Source organism: Gadus morhua, chromosome 19 (assembly GCF_902167405.1).
Source record: "Gadus morhua chromosome 19, gadMor3.0, whole genome shotgun sequence".
NCBI lineage: Eukaryota > Metazoa > Chordata > Actinopteri > Gadiformes > Gadidae > Gadus > Gadus morhua.
In genome coordinates, this window is record NC_044066.1 from 8,552,336 (window position 1) to 8,564,668 (window position 12,333).

At 39.1% G+C, this 12,333-nt stretch overlaps 3 long non-coding RNA genes across 3 annotated transcripts; 2 read left to right on the forward strand and 1 right to left on the reverse strand.

Annotated features, from left to right (window-relative positions):
- On the forward strand, positions 1-6,126 carry LOC115531869 (uncharacterized). The gene is made up of 4 exons (XR_003973958.1): positions 1-286; positions 3,207-3,301; positions 3,617-3,696; positions 5,445-6,126. It is a non-coding gene; the product is annotated as an uncharacterized LOC115531869 (long non-coding RNA).
- Positions 6,127-7,101: 975 nt separating this feature from the next.
- LOC115531861 (uncharacterized) lies at positions 7,102-8,294 on the forward strand. The gene is made up of 2 exons (XR_003973957.1): positions 7,102-7,499; positions 7,598-8,294. It is a non-coding gene; the product is annotated as an uncharacterized LOC115531861 (long non-coding RNA).
- Positions 8,295-11,392: 3,098 nt separating this feature from the next.
- LOC115532676 (uncharacterized) lies at positions 11,393-11,940 on the reverse strand. Its single transcript, XR_003974087.1, has 3 exons — positions 11,753-11,940; positions 11,562-11,655; positions 11,393-11,478 (listed from the first exon to the last, which is right to left on the reverse strand). It is a non-coding gene; the product is annotated as an uncharacterized LOC115532676 (long non-coding RNA).
- Between the last annotated feature and the right edge of the window lie 393 nt (positions 11,941-12,333).

Here is a 12,333-nt window from a genome sequence, read left to right on the forward strand (position 1 = left end):
GGACCGCCATGGACATATATGGTTCGTTCCACTATGGCATCATCTCGTCTTTCACAGTTCATTGGCTGTAGGGTGAGGTACGTGATGAGTCATGACTCGAGTAACCTCCGACCTCACAAAGTGCCGCGCGAAAGAAGTCCGGTAGCGAAGAAGAGAAGGAGAAGGATAACTTTGCTAACAAACATGCCGGAGGCACACAAACGAATACGAATCGACAACATGAATGTGGTAGATCATCTATTGGAGCACAGATTTGAGACCCTTATTCTGGAGGAGAATGTTTGAGGTAAAACGCCTTATGTCTTGTGCTCTTCAGTCTATTTATGTTTTTCCAGTCTTTGTTCCCACTGCCGGCCTGCACCATGTCGTGACAGAACATTCTGAATCTTTTCTTTCACAGCTATTTTCTTTGATTTCTCCTCCAGGACACTGCTTAGGCCTATGGGAGGTGTACTCCATGGTGAAATCAAAATGATATTGGGTTTTTATAGTAGCTCTTCCAGCTGTTGCAGTAGTATCATTTTATACTGCGGTCATGCCAGCCGACTCATCGAGATCGGCGGTCAAGCCAGCCGACCCAGTTTTTTGCCGTACCTGTATATACTAGCCATTACGGTAATAGCGTCTCAGAACTAGTTTAAAGTAAAAGCATTCGTCGAGCACATACAAAAAGACAGTCAATAAAAGCAAATACTATCAAAGGAAGTCTACGGCCGTTGTGGTATTTACTTTCAAAATAAAAGCCCACCAAAAATTCCAATATGAGACATATTACATATGATTTTGGATTCAATTTAAAAGAAAATGCCCTGTTATTTCAGGCTCATTTCACTTCATGGTTATAGTTCACGACCCCATAGGGTCACCCAAGAAGTATCAGAACATTCTGATGTGGAGTTTCAAAATAAAAGCCCACCAAACATTCCAATATGAGACATATTACAATGATTTTGGATTCAATTTCAAGGAAAATGCCCCGTTATTCCAGGCTCATTTCACTTCATGGTTATAGTTCAAGACCCCATAGGGTCACCAAAGAAGTTTCAGAACATTCTGATGTGGAGTTTCAAAATAAAAGCCCACCAAAAATTCCAATATTAGACATATTACATATGATTTTGGATTCAATTTAAAAGAAAATGCCCTGTTATTTCAGGCTCATTTCACTTCATGGTTATAGTTCACGACCCCATGGGGTCACGCAAGGAGTTTCAGAACATTCTGATGTGGAGTTTCAAAATAAAAGCCCACCAAAAATTCCAATATGAGACATATTACATATGATTTTGGATTCAATTTAAAAGAAAATGCCCTGTTATTTCAGGCTCATTTGACTTGATGGTAATAGTTCAAGACCCCATAGGGTCACCCAAGAAGTTTCAGAACATTCTGATGTGGAGTTTCAAAATAAAAGCCCACCAAAAATTCCAATATGAGACATATTACATATGATTTTGGATTCAATTTAAAAGAAAATGCCCTGTTATTTCAGGCTCATTTCACTTCATGGTTATAGTTCACGACCCCATAGGGTCACCCAAGAAGTATCAGAACATTCTGATGTGGTGTTTCAAAATAAAAGCCAACCAAAGTTTCCAATATGAGACATATTACACATGATATGATCCAAAATCATATGTAACATTCTGACGTGAAATGAGCCTGAAATAACAAGGCATTTTCTTTTAAATTGAATCCAAAATCATACGTAATATGTCTCATATTGGAAACTTTGGTTGGCTTTTATTTTGAAACTCCACATCAGAATGTTCTGAAACTTCTTGCGTGACCCCATGGGGTCTTGACCTATAACCCTGAAGTTTAATGAGCCTGAAATAACAGGGCATTTTCTTTTAAATTGAATCCAAAATCATATGTAATATGTCTCATATTGGAAACTTTGGTGGGCTTTTATTTTGAAACTCCACATCAGAATGTTCTGAAACTTCTTGCCTGACCCCATGTGGTCTTGAACTATAACCCTGAAGTGAAATGAGCCTGAAATAACAGGGCATTTTCTTTTAAATTGAATCCAAAATCATATGTAATATGTCTCATATTGGAAACTTTGGTTGGCTTTTATTTTGAAACTCCACATCAGAATGTTCTGAAACTTCTTGCGTGACCCTATGGGGTCTTGAACTATAACCCTGAAGTGAAATGAGCCTGAAATAACAGGGCATTTTCTTTTAAATTGAATCCAAAATCATATGTAATATGTCTCATATTGGAAACTTTGGTTGGCTTTTATTTTGAAACTCCACATCAGAATGTTCTGAAACTTCTTGCGTGACCCCATGGGGTCTTGACCTATAACCCTGAAGTTTAATGAGCCTGAAATAACAGGGCATTTTCTTTTAAATTGAATCCAAAATCATATGTAATATGTCTCATATTGGAGATTTTGGTTGGCTTTTACTTTGAAACTCCACATCAGAATGTTCTGAAACTTCTTGTGTGACCCCATGGGGTCTTGATCTATAACCTTGAAGTGAAATGAGCCTGAAATAACAGGGCATTTTCTTTTAAATTGAATCCAAAATCATATGTAATATGTCTCATATTGGAAACTTTGGTTGGCTTTTATTTTGAAACTCCACATCAGAATGTTCTGAAACCTTTTGCTTGACCCCATGGGGTCGTGAACTATAACCCTGAAGTGAAATGAGCCTGGAATAACAGGGCACTTTCTTAAAATCGAATCCAAAATCATATGTAATATGTCTCATATTGGAATGTTTGGTGGGCTTTTATTTTGAAAGTAAATACCACAATGGCCGTACACTTCCTTTGATAGTATTTGCTTGTATTGACTGTCTTTTTGTATGTACCCTACGAATGCTTTTATTTGAAACTAGTTCTGAGACGCTATTACCGTAATGGCTAGTATATACAGGTACGGCAAAAAACTGAGTCGGCTGGCTTGACCGCCGATCTTGATGAGTCGGCTGGCTTGACCGCAGTCATTTTATTGAGGTTTACGGAAGCTTAGTTTAAAGTTTAATAACTTTTAAAAACTATTCTTTCATTCTTGCAATGTTTTGATGTCGGCAAATAAAAGATTATAAGCTGCACTAATGTACTTTATTAATTGAATATATATATCTGATACATGGAGAACAGTCACTTAGTTAAAAAACAAAAAGCCCGGCATACTGAATAGTGTTAAAGTATATTTTTATTTGTAATGGTTGTGATGGCCCCAGTGCCTGCTGTCCTGGCAGGTCCTTGTGGGTGGAGGGCTGAAGAATGGGAAACACCAAGCCAGGGCTACAAACAGCATGGTGGGACACTTGACTAAGTAAGACCAATGAAGGAAGCTCAATCTCTATTTTGAAATACTCTGGCTTTTTTAGGAAAATTACCATTTCTATTTGTAATATATTAGGGCTGCAACTTTTTCCAAAAATGAATTTCAAACAAAATTAAAATGCCCCATAATTTGTTTGGATGGATGTCTGTATGCCTGAAAAGCCAGTAGAAACACTAACAAAAGTGAAGGGGTATACCATTTTTGTTGAATGATTTCGGCAGTTTAGACGCTGTTTAGCGTATGAATGCCCTTCACAGGTCAGATGTTGTACTAGATTTTTACATACAGTCCTGTGTTGTGCAGGATAGCCGGGAGCAGGCGGAGTCAACGTCTACAAAGATCGCCACGACTGTGAAAATAAATAGATGACGTCACGAACACTGGTTCGTCATTTAAAAGAATAAATAATGTTAGCCTAGCCCTACCAGTTTTTTACATGTAGAAACACTGCCTATTCCAGACCCATCCAAATGAAATTTTAAAACCCGCACCTATTAAAAATGAAGTCATTGGCATGAGATGTACGGCTAACCAATGGCATGGAGGCACTGGGCGTGTCGGATAATTATAATTAAATTCCAATAACACCCCTTCCCCCCAAATACAGAATTTGCAACCGAAGTCGTCAAACTATTATTTGAACAACCCAATTAAAACTCAAACTATAGTACTTTCAGCAAATAGCAACTTAACTGTAGTCATGGCCACTATATGTTTAAGGACTTAAACATATAGTGGGGAGTGTCAGAGCCTAACCAAATACCTAATCGTAATTGTTGCCCCATACCCCAGAAGCTCCTGTTGATATTTACAATGATCTGATATAGAAATAGTCATTAATAATCACAGGGCTCAGGATTTGTAGTCGGTGCGCCCAAATATTGAAATGGTTAAACCTGCACTATGTAACTTTTCCACTAGAGCTAATAACTCTATTAAACAAGAATCTACAATTTCAGAACTAGAAAGTTTTCAAGAATAATACACCGATCTACACGTCGATCCATACAGTGAGTTGTTCACGATAAAGCATTTTTTTTTTTTTCTGATAAACCTTTTGACATTAACGGTCATCTGAAAATGGTGCAGCCACAACTCAAGTCACTAGAGAGGCTGCTGATAATAATCAGCCTACATAATGCAGGTTAAAACCCTTCTATTAGATTCCACTATCTACACCCATCTGGCTGGTTCTGACCCGGGGATTCCACCGGACGCGTTACGCCGGCAACGTTACAGCTGCTGCACGGAACGGCTGCGACTCTGCCCTGCTTGCATGTCCACCGGGCGCGTTACGTGGCGCAACGTGCTTTGCGAGCCAGCCGTATTCACACAAGATCACGCGATAATTCCTAAACCTAATGTACTCAACTTCCACTCCCAAAACGACTGCAATTAAATGCCACGCTCTGACCTTCCGGCCATTGCCCTTATAAAAATGATGATTTGGTACGTAAATGACGTTGTGATAGGCTACATGAGCATGAGTATTGTGTTTTATTTTGAAAATTGACCGGATGCTCTATGGCTTTTACTTTTTCACTTCCTGCCCTGCTCTGTTGAAATTGACGCGGTTCAGCAATGGCTTGCGGCAAAAATAGAAATGCTACGGAATGATAGCGCTGCGGCACGGCAAGCCGCTCCTGGGACGCTGCTGAGACGTTCCGCAGCCGCGCCCGGTGGAAATGGTCTCATTGATTAGAGTGGTACCTATCTGCTGCGGTGACCGCGGCCAAGACGTGCCGCAGCCGTAACGTTGCCGTAACGCGTCCGGTGGAATCAGGCCTTGAGGCTGCTATGGTTTGCTTCGTCACACTGACTGGACACTAACCATCTAGAACTGCTTGATAAGGGCTAACGTATCTAGAGGGAAAACAATCATGGTGTTTTTTCCGCATGAGACTACATTAGTGAGCATTTTGTTGCAAGCTCATCCATGCTTCCTCTACTTTACTTAGAATGTTATTTTGCTTTCCGATGTAAGTTGCACACTTTCCTTGCACATCTTTCCATTTCGTTAGTAGCGTACGTCTTGTGTCCCCATGACTGCATGTTGCACGGCTCTAATGAGAAGGGACAAATTAGAAGACACCGATATGCAATCCCTCACCCTTTTCCTTTCCTCCCCCAGGAATCCATCTGTGCCGCCCAGTTGATCGCCGAGGACGAGGGCTTGGGTCGGCTGGCCCAAACGGTGCAAGTCTTGGTGGACCTTGCGCCGACTGCTGCCAGCCACCGCCGCGCTAGCAGACCGGAGCCGCTAGGGGCGGACAGGCTAAGCACTGCTCCATCCTTCTCTTGAAAGTTAAAGATGGATTTCTAAAAACAGGCGTTTAGTTCGATTTTTTTGGTTTTCAAGGAGGCCTATATAAATTATGGGAAGTGGAAGTCGAGCAACTTGTTTTAAAGTTGATTCATAGTTTTTTTTTGTTAGGATCTTTAACTTTAAACATTTTTTTACTCGTCAAACATCTAATTATCATGCAATAGGCCTATCTCACAAAAATCGGAAATGACGTCACACCGGGTAAACATTCTTCCGGCAAAGTCATTTCAGCTGTTGGCATCAACACAAAAATGCAGCGTTTCTTCGCCACTTCCCTGGTGGGTTTTCCAAAATTACGATTTGAAGATGTGCAGAAGATTGTGGAGTCACACTCAGCAACACCACAGTCCAGGCTGAGAAAGGGGTACAAGTTCTTTGTGGAGGAGTTCGTACACAATTATCAAGGTAAGTGGTCTAAGGTGTTTTGTTGTTGTCAGTAGGCTACTCAATGGCCTTGCTCATTCATGTTTTGTGATGACAAGCAAACCATATACGATCCATATAAATCGTCAGAAATATTGTCTGTGTGTAAAATGATCATATTTGTTATGTGTAGACTATAATATTATGAATATAATTTAGGGATGCACCGAAATAAATTCGTGGCCAAAACCGAAATCGAATATACTGAAACAGTTGGCCGAAGGCCGAAACCGAATACTGAATGTGTCTTTTTTTTCCACCATTGCATAAATCAAACAATTAAATGACCTTTATAAACTTTTTTATCTTGCTTTTCTATAAAAAAAATTGATATAAAATATTTATTTAATACTGAACGTTTTCTAACCTTCCAGCAGACATTATAGCAAGAATTTAAGAACAATGTACCTTTGAATAAGTGAGTAAATCTTTTTTTTTTTTTTTTATAAATAAATCAAATGTTCTGTGTATTATGTTCGGCCTTTATTCACTCCTTCGGCCGAAACCGAACATTATGTTTTGGGCCATTTTCGGTCGAACATGTTCGGTGGCCGAATATTCGGTGCATCCCTAATATAATTAGCCATGGTGGCTATGAAGTCTCCGTGTGTAGCGTTAGCATTTTAGCATTAGGTTAACCAAGGATAGGTTCAGCTAGTTATTTGCTGACTTGTTTTTGTCCGATCAGTGACATATTATTAACATTATGTATATGCTCACTGTCAAATATAGTTGTTGGAAAGGTGGTAGTGAGAGGTAGATGCAACCAGTCGATGAGGAGGAATGAGGAGCCCCACATACTACAGGTTTCTGCTGAGTTAGGGCCCGTTGGCCCAAGTCTGTTTGTTTTGATAGTCTGTCTGGACCAACAGCTGCAGTTGCAGTTTTCCTCTTCTTCTGAAGTTCAGGTCATTTTCATTGTTCTTTCTTACAAACAGTACCGTAGCGTGCTTAAGACTTGGCCCACCTAGCTTGCTGCAATGTTGTGGCTGTACAGACCTATGTATTTTTCTTCCTCTTCATTAAGGCACAAGCCGTAAATAAAGGAAATTTGTTCAGTGCATTAAAAGGACAAACATCTAGGCTAGTTCATGTTATAACATTGCTAAAACAACAGATGTAATGGTGGCCCAAGAGTTTGTGCATGGCTTTTCTGCGGTTGCAGACTCCTTGCCGGTTTCCAATGGCCTTATATCAAGGTCCTACCTACTAAGTTCAGTAACTAAATTCTTATTGTGTTCACAGATCACCCTGGAGGCTGTTGGACAACTTGGTCTCTCAGAGCACAGTAGCTGTGCTGCGGGCAAAGGCTTCTGTAGCCATGTAACCGCTCTGCTCTTCCAGACAGCGCATTATGTGCAGCTGGGCCTTGAGGTGGTTCCACCTTCCCTGGTCTGTACCAGTCAACCACAGATGTGGCATCAACCTAGAACACAGGTGTGCTGTTGTGTCCTCTGTTCAAATCATACACTTCAGTATTTGTCTAGAGTATATGAGCATTTCCTGTATGACTAAATTTTTGTTGTTCGTTTCAGGGAATCCATCCGGAGGCTGTGAGTGACATTGTGGTGAAAAAACCCAAGTCAGTGGGGAAGAGTCAAGTACACACTCTACAGAGCGTATGCTGCTAAGACATTTTTTTTGCAATTTGCACTCTGTTAAACTTCCTCATTATGACAAGATGCATATTAGAATATATCTGTTATCACTACAATATTAAAAAAAACAGTCCCATTTTTATTTGACGTTTCCTCTAGGGCCCCTACCAGAACAACACATCTTGGTGTCTGGAGCAAAGCTGAGTGAGATTCACCCTCGCCCTTTGATGTCCCAAATCCTAGAGGGAATATCCAGCTTGGAGTTGGTTCCATCTCAGCTGTGCTGACCTGGAAGATGTCAGCAATGACCTGTTCTTTAAGGCCAGTTGCTACTCTACAACAGTAGATGACAAACTCATCAATGACTGGAATCTTCCTTGAAGGGCTTGGTGTTGGAATCGCCTCTTGTCCAATCCTCTGTGCTTTGCTCCAATAAACAATATATTGTGTTGAGGGGCAAACAGACTCCCAAAACACTTGAAACACTTGAGATGGAAACCGAGTGTAATATCATCGTCTGATCAGACACACAAAATCTGTTGAGGACAGTTTGTGGCCCCATGGACATTTCTTGCAGCCTTGCCTCCAGCTCAGCAATATACTCCAGGGCATCATCCAGTGCACCTACAAAAAATTAAGACAAATCGGTCTTCATTACCATTCATTAGTATTCACACTTTATTTTTATTGTATTGTTATTCGGTATACTTAACCGTATATTTATTATTTATTTATTTGTACTGTTTTCTGTTTTTCTTTTTTATATATTAACAATAAGTTAAATGTTGTGTGTTGTACATAGAGAGCAAAAACCAAAGTCAAATTCCTCGTTTGTTCGCAAACCTGGCCAATAAAGCTGAATCTGAATCTGAATTAATATGCAACCCCAGTTTAACAGTACGTCTGATGTTGATTGAATGTTTTAACGTTAACCATGCCATGTTTGGCAAAAGTATACAATAGCCCAACAAGTGTTGAACACAAATAACAGACACGTTCGAGTACCTGTTTGGGGTGCCCCCTTCTTGGTGGCCGTGTGAGCGGGGACTCGAACCTGAGTCTACAGAGTGTTAGCCAACACTCTTACCGCTGCATCACCAAGACGCCGACTAGAACATTCCCGGAAGACCTACTTGACTTTACAATACAGCAGACTTAGAAATAATAGACTAAATTTAACACAATGCCATTGACATTCCCAGGACCTAAGCCCCAGTCTCCGGATTGAAAATCACAAGCTCTCCCTGCAGCACCAGACACAGTGGCGTCACTAGGCTGTTTTATTCGGGGCTAAAGCCCCGGATCTAATTTGATTAGCCCCGAATCTTTTTTCTTAAAAAAAGAAAAGAAAAAAATATTGTATATATATTTTTATTTTGCTGCATGCAGAGCCTGTGCCATATCCGCACGTCGCACATGCTCCCATTTGTTGGGACTCTTGCGTAGCTTACTGCTAGGAATTTCTGTTCTACTGTTCTTCTGTTCTCAAGATTTTAAGCCATGAATTGATGAACTTGCATTGAAGAACATATGTCAGTTTTCTGTAGGCTGTCAAGTGTCTAAGGATGAATGCTAACATGATTTCTTTCCAACTTTTGCCTTAAGTTACAATTTATCTAACTAGCTAGCTGCTCACCCTTTTCAATTCCAATGGTGGCTGTCATTTCATTACCAATGTTAAGTGTCATAAATAGTTAACACTGGTGCTGAATCATGATTCCTAAAAAATAAATACCCAAAACATGTGATATGTTTTAAATTTGCAGAAAGTTTTGAAAAATCCAGGATGCCCGAGAGCCTTACTGCATTATATTCCATAATAGTTGTTTCTTTAGGAACCTGAATGTTGTCTTTTCCTGCACAGAAAACAAAATATTTCAACTATAAAATGATGTGGAAAAGGCACAGATAGATTAATAAAAATCCACCAGAATGAAGGAAATTAAGTTTGTTTGACTCTCAAAATTTTCTGGGGGAGCACCCCCATACCCCCCACCTATAATTTGTCCCCCAAAATGTTGAAATGAAACCTACCCTATATGGCCCTGTGCGCAGGTTGTATACAATACATTCATACACATGTTGTTTTTACTTTTTGGATTAAAAAGAAGGCATGTCAGCAAACTCCATGTCGGCCCTTAGTGTGATTATCATTTCATCATTGAGTGGCCCTTTGTGAAAATTAGTTTGACACCCCTGATATAATGTAAGGTCGGTCTCACTTGTATTCATTTTACTCTGAAATAACTTGAATGGAACTTTAGATGTCTGGGGATAGGCAGCAGTCAGGTAGCTATTCAAAGCTATAATTACCTGCCTATTTGTTTTTTTTAGGTAAAGCATTATGAACAAAAATGTGCATTCGCAATAAAGCATACAACAAAATGTGCCTGTCCTATTCCATCTTGGGCTAAGCCCCGGATGTTTCAGAAACCTAGAAACACCCCTGACAGACAGTGAGTTCAGAAGATCAGAGTTTCAGAAGATCAGAGGATATATATGACCTAACAATACATGACAATTTTTAAAGAACATGTCTGCTGCTTCTATTGTTTGAGTCCTTGTGTTTATTGTGTTCATGTAAGGGACTGTTCTTCTATTGTTTGAGTCCTTGAGTTTATTGTATACATGTGAGGGACTGTTTTTCTGTTTGGTTAATAACGACTCAGCGGGTTCACTGAATGTTCTCTGTGTTCAGCAGAGGATCAATTTACATTTTAAGTTCGGGGGTTCACTGAATAAAAAGCACAATAGAGGCTTCGTCTACATCTCATCTTCATAATTATTATTTTTTTTCACCCTGAGCAAGTTTGAATTATGATCGTAGAAAATTGAGAGAAATGACTAGTGTTGAAACGTAAACCAGGAAACAAGGAGAATCCTTGAGAAAGAAAGTGAGTCCTGAAACACCAAAATGTAGTCAGTCTCTTATTTATTTTTTCACAATTTAGCAAACTGTACAAAAATAAAGCGTTCATGTCACCAGCACACGCCATAACCCTTTGGTGTTAGCTACATATAGTGTTTGTTAAACACGCGTTGGATTAATTTCATGGTTTCACTTTGTTCAGTGTACAATGATTTCAACAAGTTTTTCCTAACTTTTCTGTATTCTTATTAAAACTAAATTCTGTTTGCTTGAATCGAAGACCGTTAGAGGAACTGGGAGCTGAGTCCCATTGAACAGCCAAAGATCCCAATAGTATCCAGCTGCAGCCCCGGAGAACAACACCCTGGCGTGACAGAACACCCAGGCGGGACGGAAGTACTGTGGCTGGACGGAAGTTATTTTTATCGACAAATAAATGATTTTTCGCTTGAATTAACATAAGATAGAAATAAAAAATATATTTCGATACGTTAGGAACCATTTTTGGAGCTTAAAAAAGGTTTAACGTTATTTAGACAAATACCTCAGGATTTTTTCTTTGCGTTATTAAACTTATTAGACCAAAACATTTGAATAAAAAAATATTATGACATGTCAGTAAGCATTTTTAGTGCTTAATTTTTTTAATGTTATTTAGACAAATAAACTGATTTAGTGTGTAGACAATTATTTAATGGTATAGTGTATTATACACTTTACTCATTAAGCAATTGACTATTGAATTGAATTAGTTAATTAGAATTAAGTAATTGTTTTAATATGTCTAATTGAATCAAATTTATTTTTTTGTAAAGTATACCATCATAATTTGATATAAATATACATTGAAGAATAACCACACCTAAGTTTCCACACAATTTATTTAACATAATCTACAGAAGCCTAAAGATATAGCTTCTTCATGCTGACAGCCATCAGCTCCAACTCACTGTCAAAAGAATCAAACAGTCAAATCAATATTAAGCCTATACAATATATTATTTCTATTCTGTCACTGGAAACGTCATTCACTTCTCTTTTTCGCTTCAGTCTGAAGACTGATGGAAGTAGTCCAGCCGCCATTTGTTTGGCCTCCTCCATGAAGTGTGGGAACCTTCTGCCGTGCCTGTATAAATAAAGAGAAAGGATTGTAGGAATTATACATATTATGTTAATATTGGGGTTGAGGTGTATATTCATATTTGAAATAAACAAAAACATACCCATCCAGGTGGAAGTTCTCAAGCAGTACTGTGCACCACCATTTTCTGAGGACAGGCATGTCTTTCTAAAGTAAGGGGATATTCCAAGAATCGACAATGATAAAATATGTATACAAGTATGAATTTTTCGATGTTGTAACCTTACATATGTCAAAAATCCAATTCTTATTTTAAACATATCTTTTCAATCGTCAGCTATTTTTTCATTTAATATAATGCCTACTTACAACAGTGAAGTCAAACGGTGCCTCCATGGCAAGGTACCAAGCATACTGTGATGGAAAAATGTAATTGGTGACAACATTCACACACGTTGTTATAGTGCTGAGAGGGTGTGTTTTTGAGTCAGTTGTGATCGCCGATGTCTTGCTTTCTTGTACTTTTGCCTCTGTAGTCTGTTTTGATGCTCGTCATTGTAGTCCTTTGCATAACCTGACCTTCTTTTCTCATATTACTATTCAGATGTAAAGCCGTTCCGCCGAATTCAACATCCGTAGAAACAGAGGAAAGGACACAACATTATCGAGACCAATCTCATGGGCCCTGACGAACCGGTGAAACGGTTAAGTCTGATGAATTTA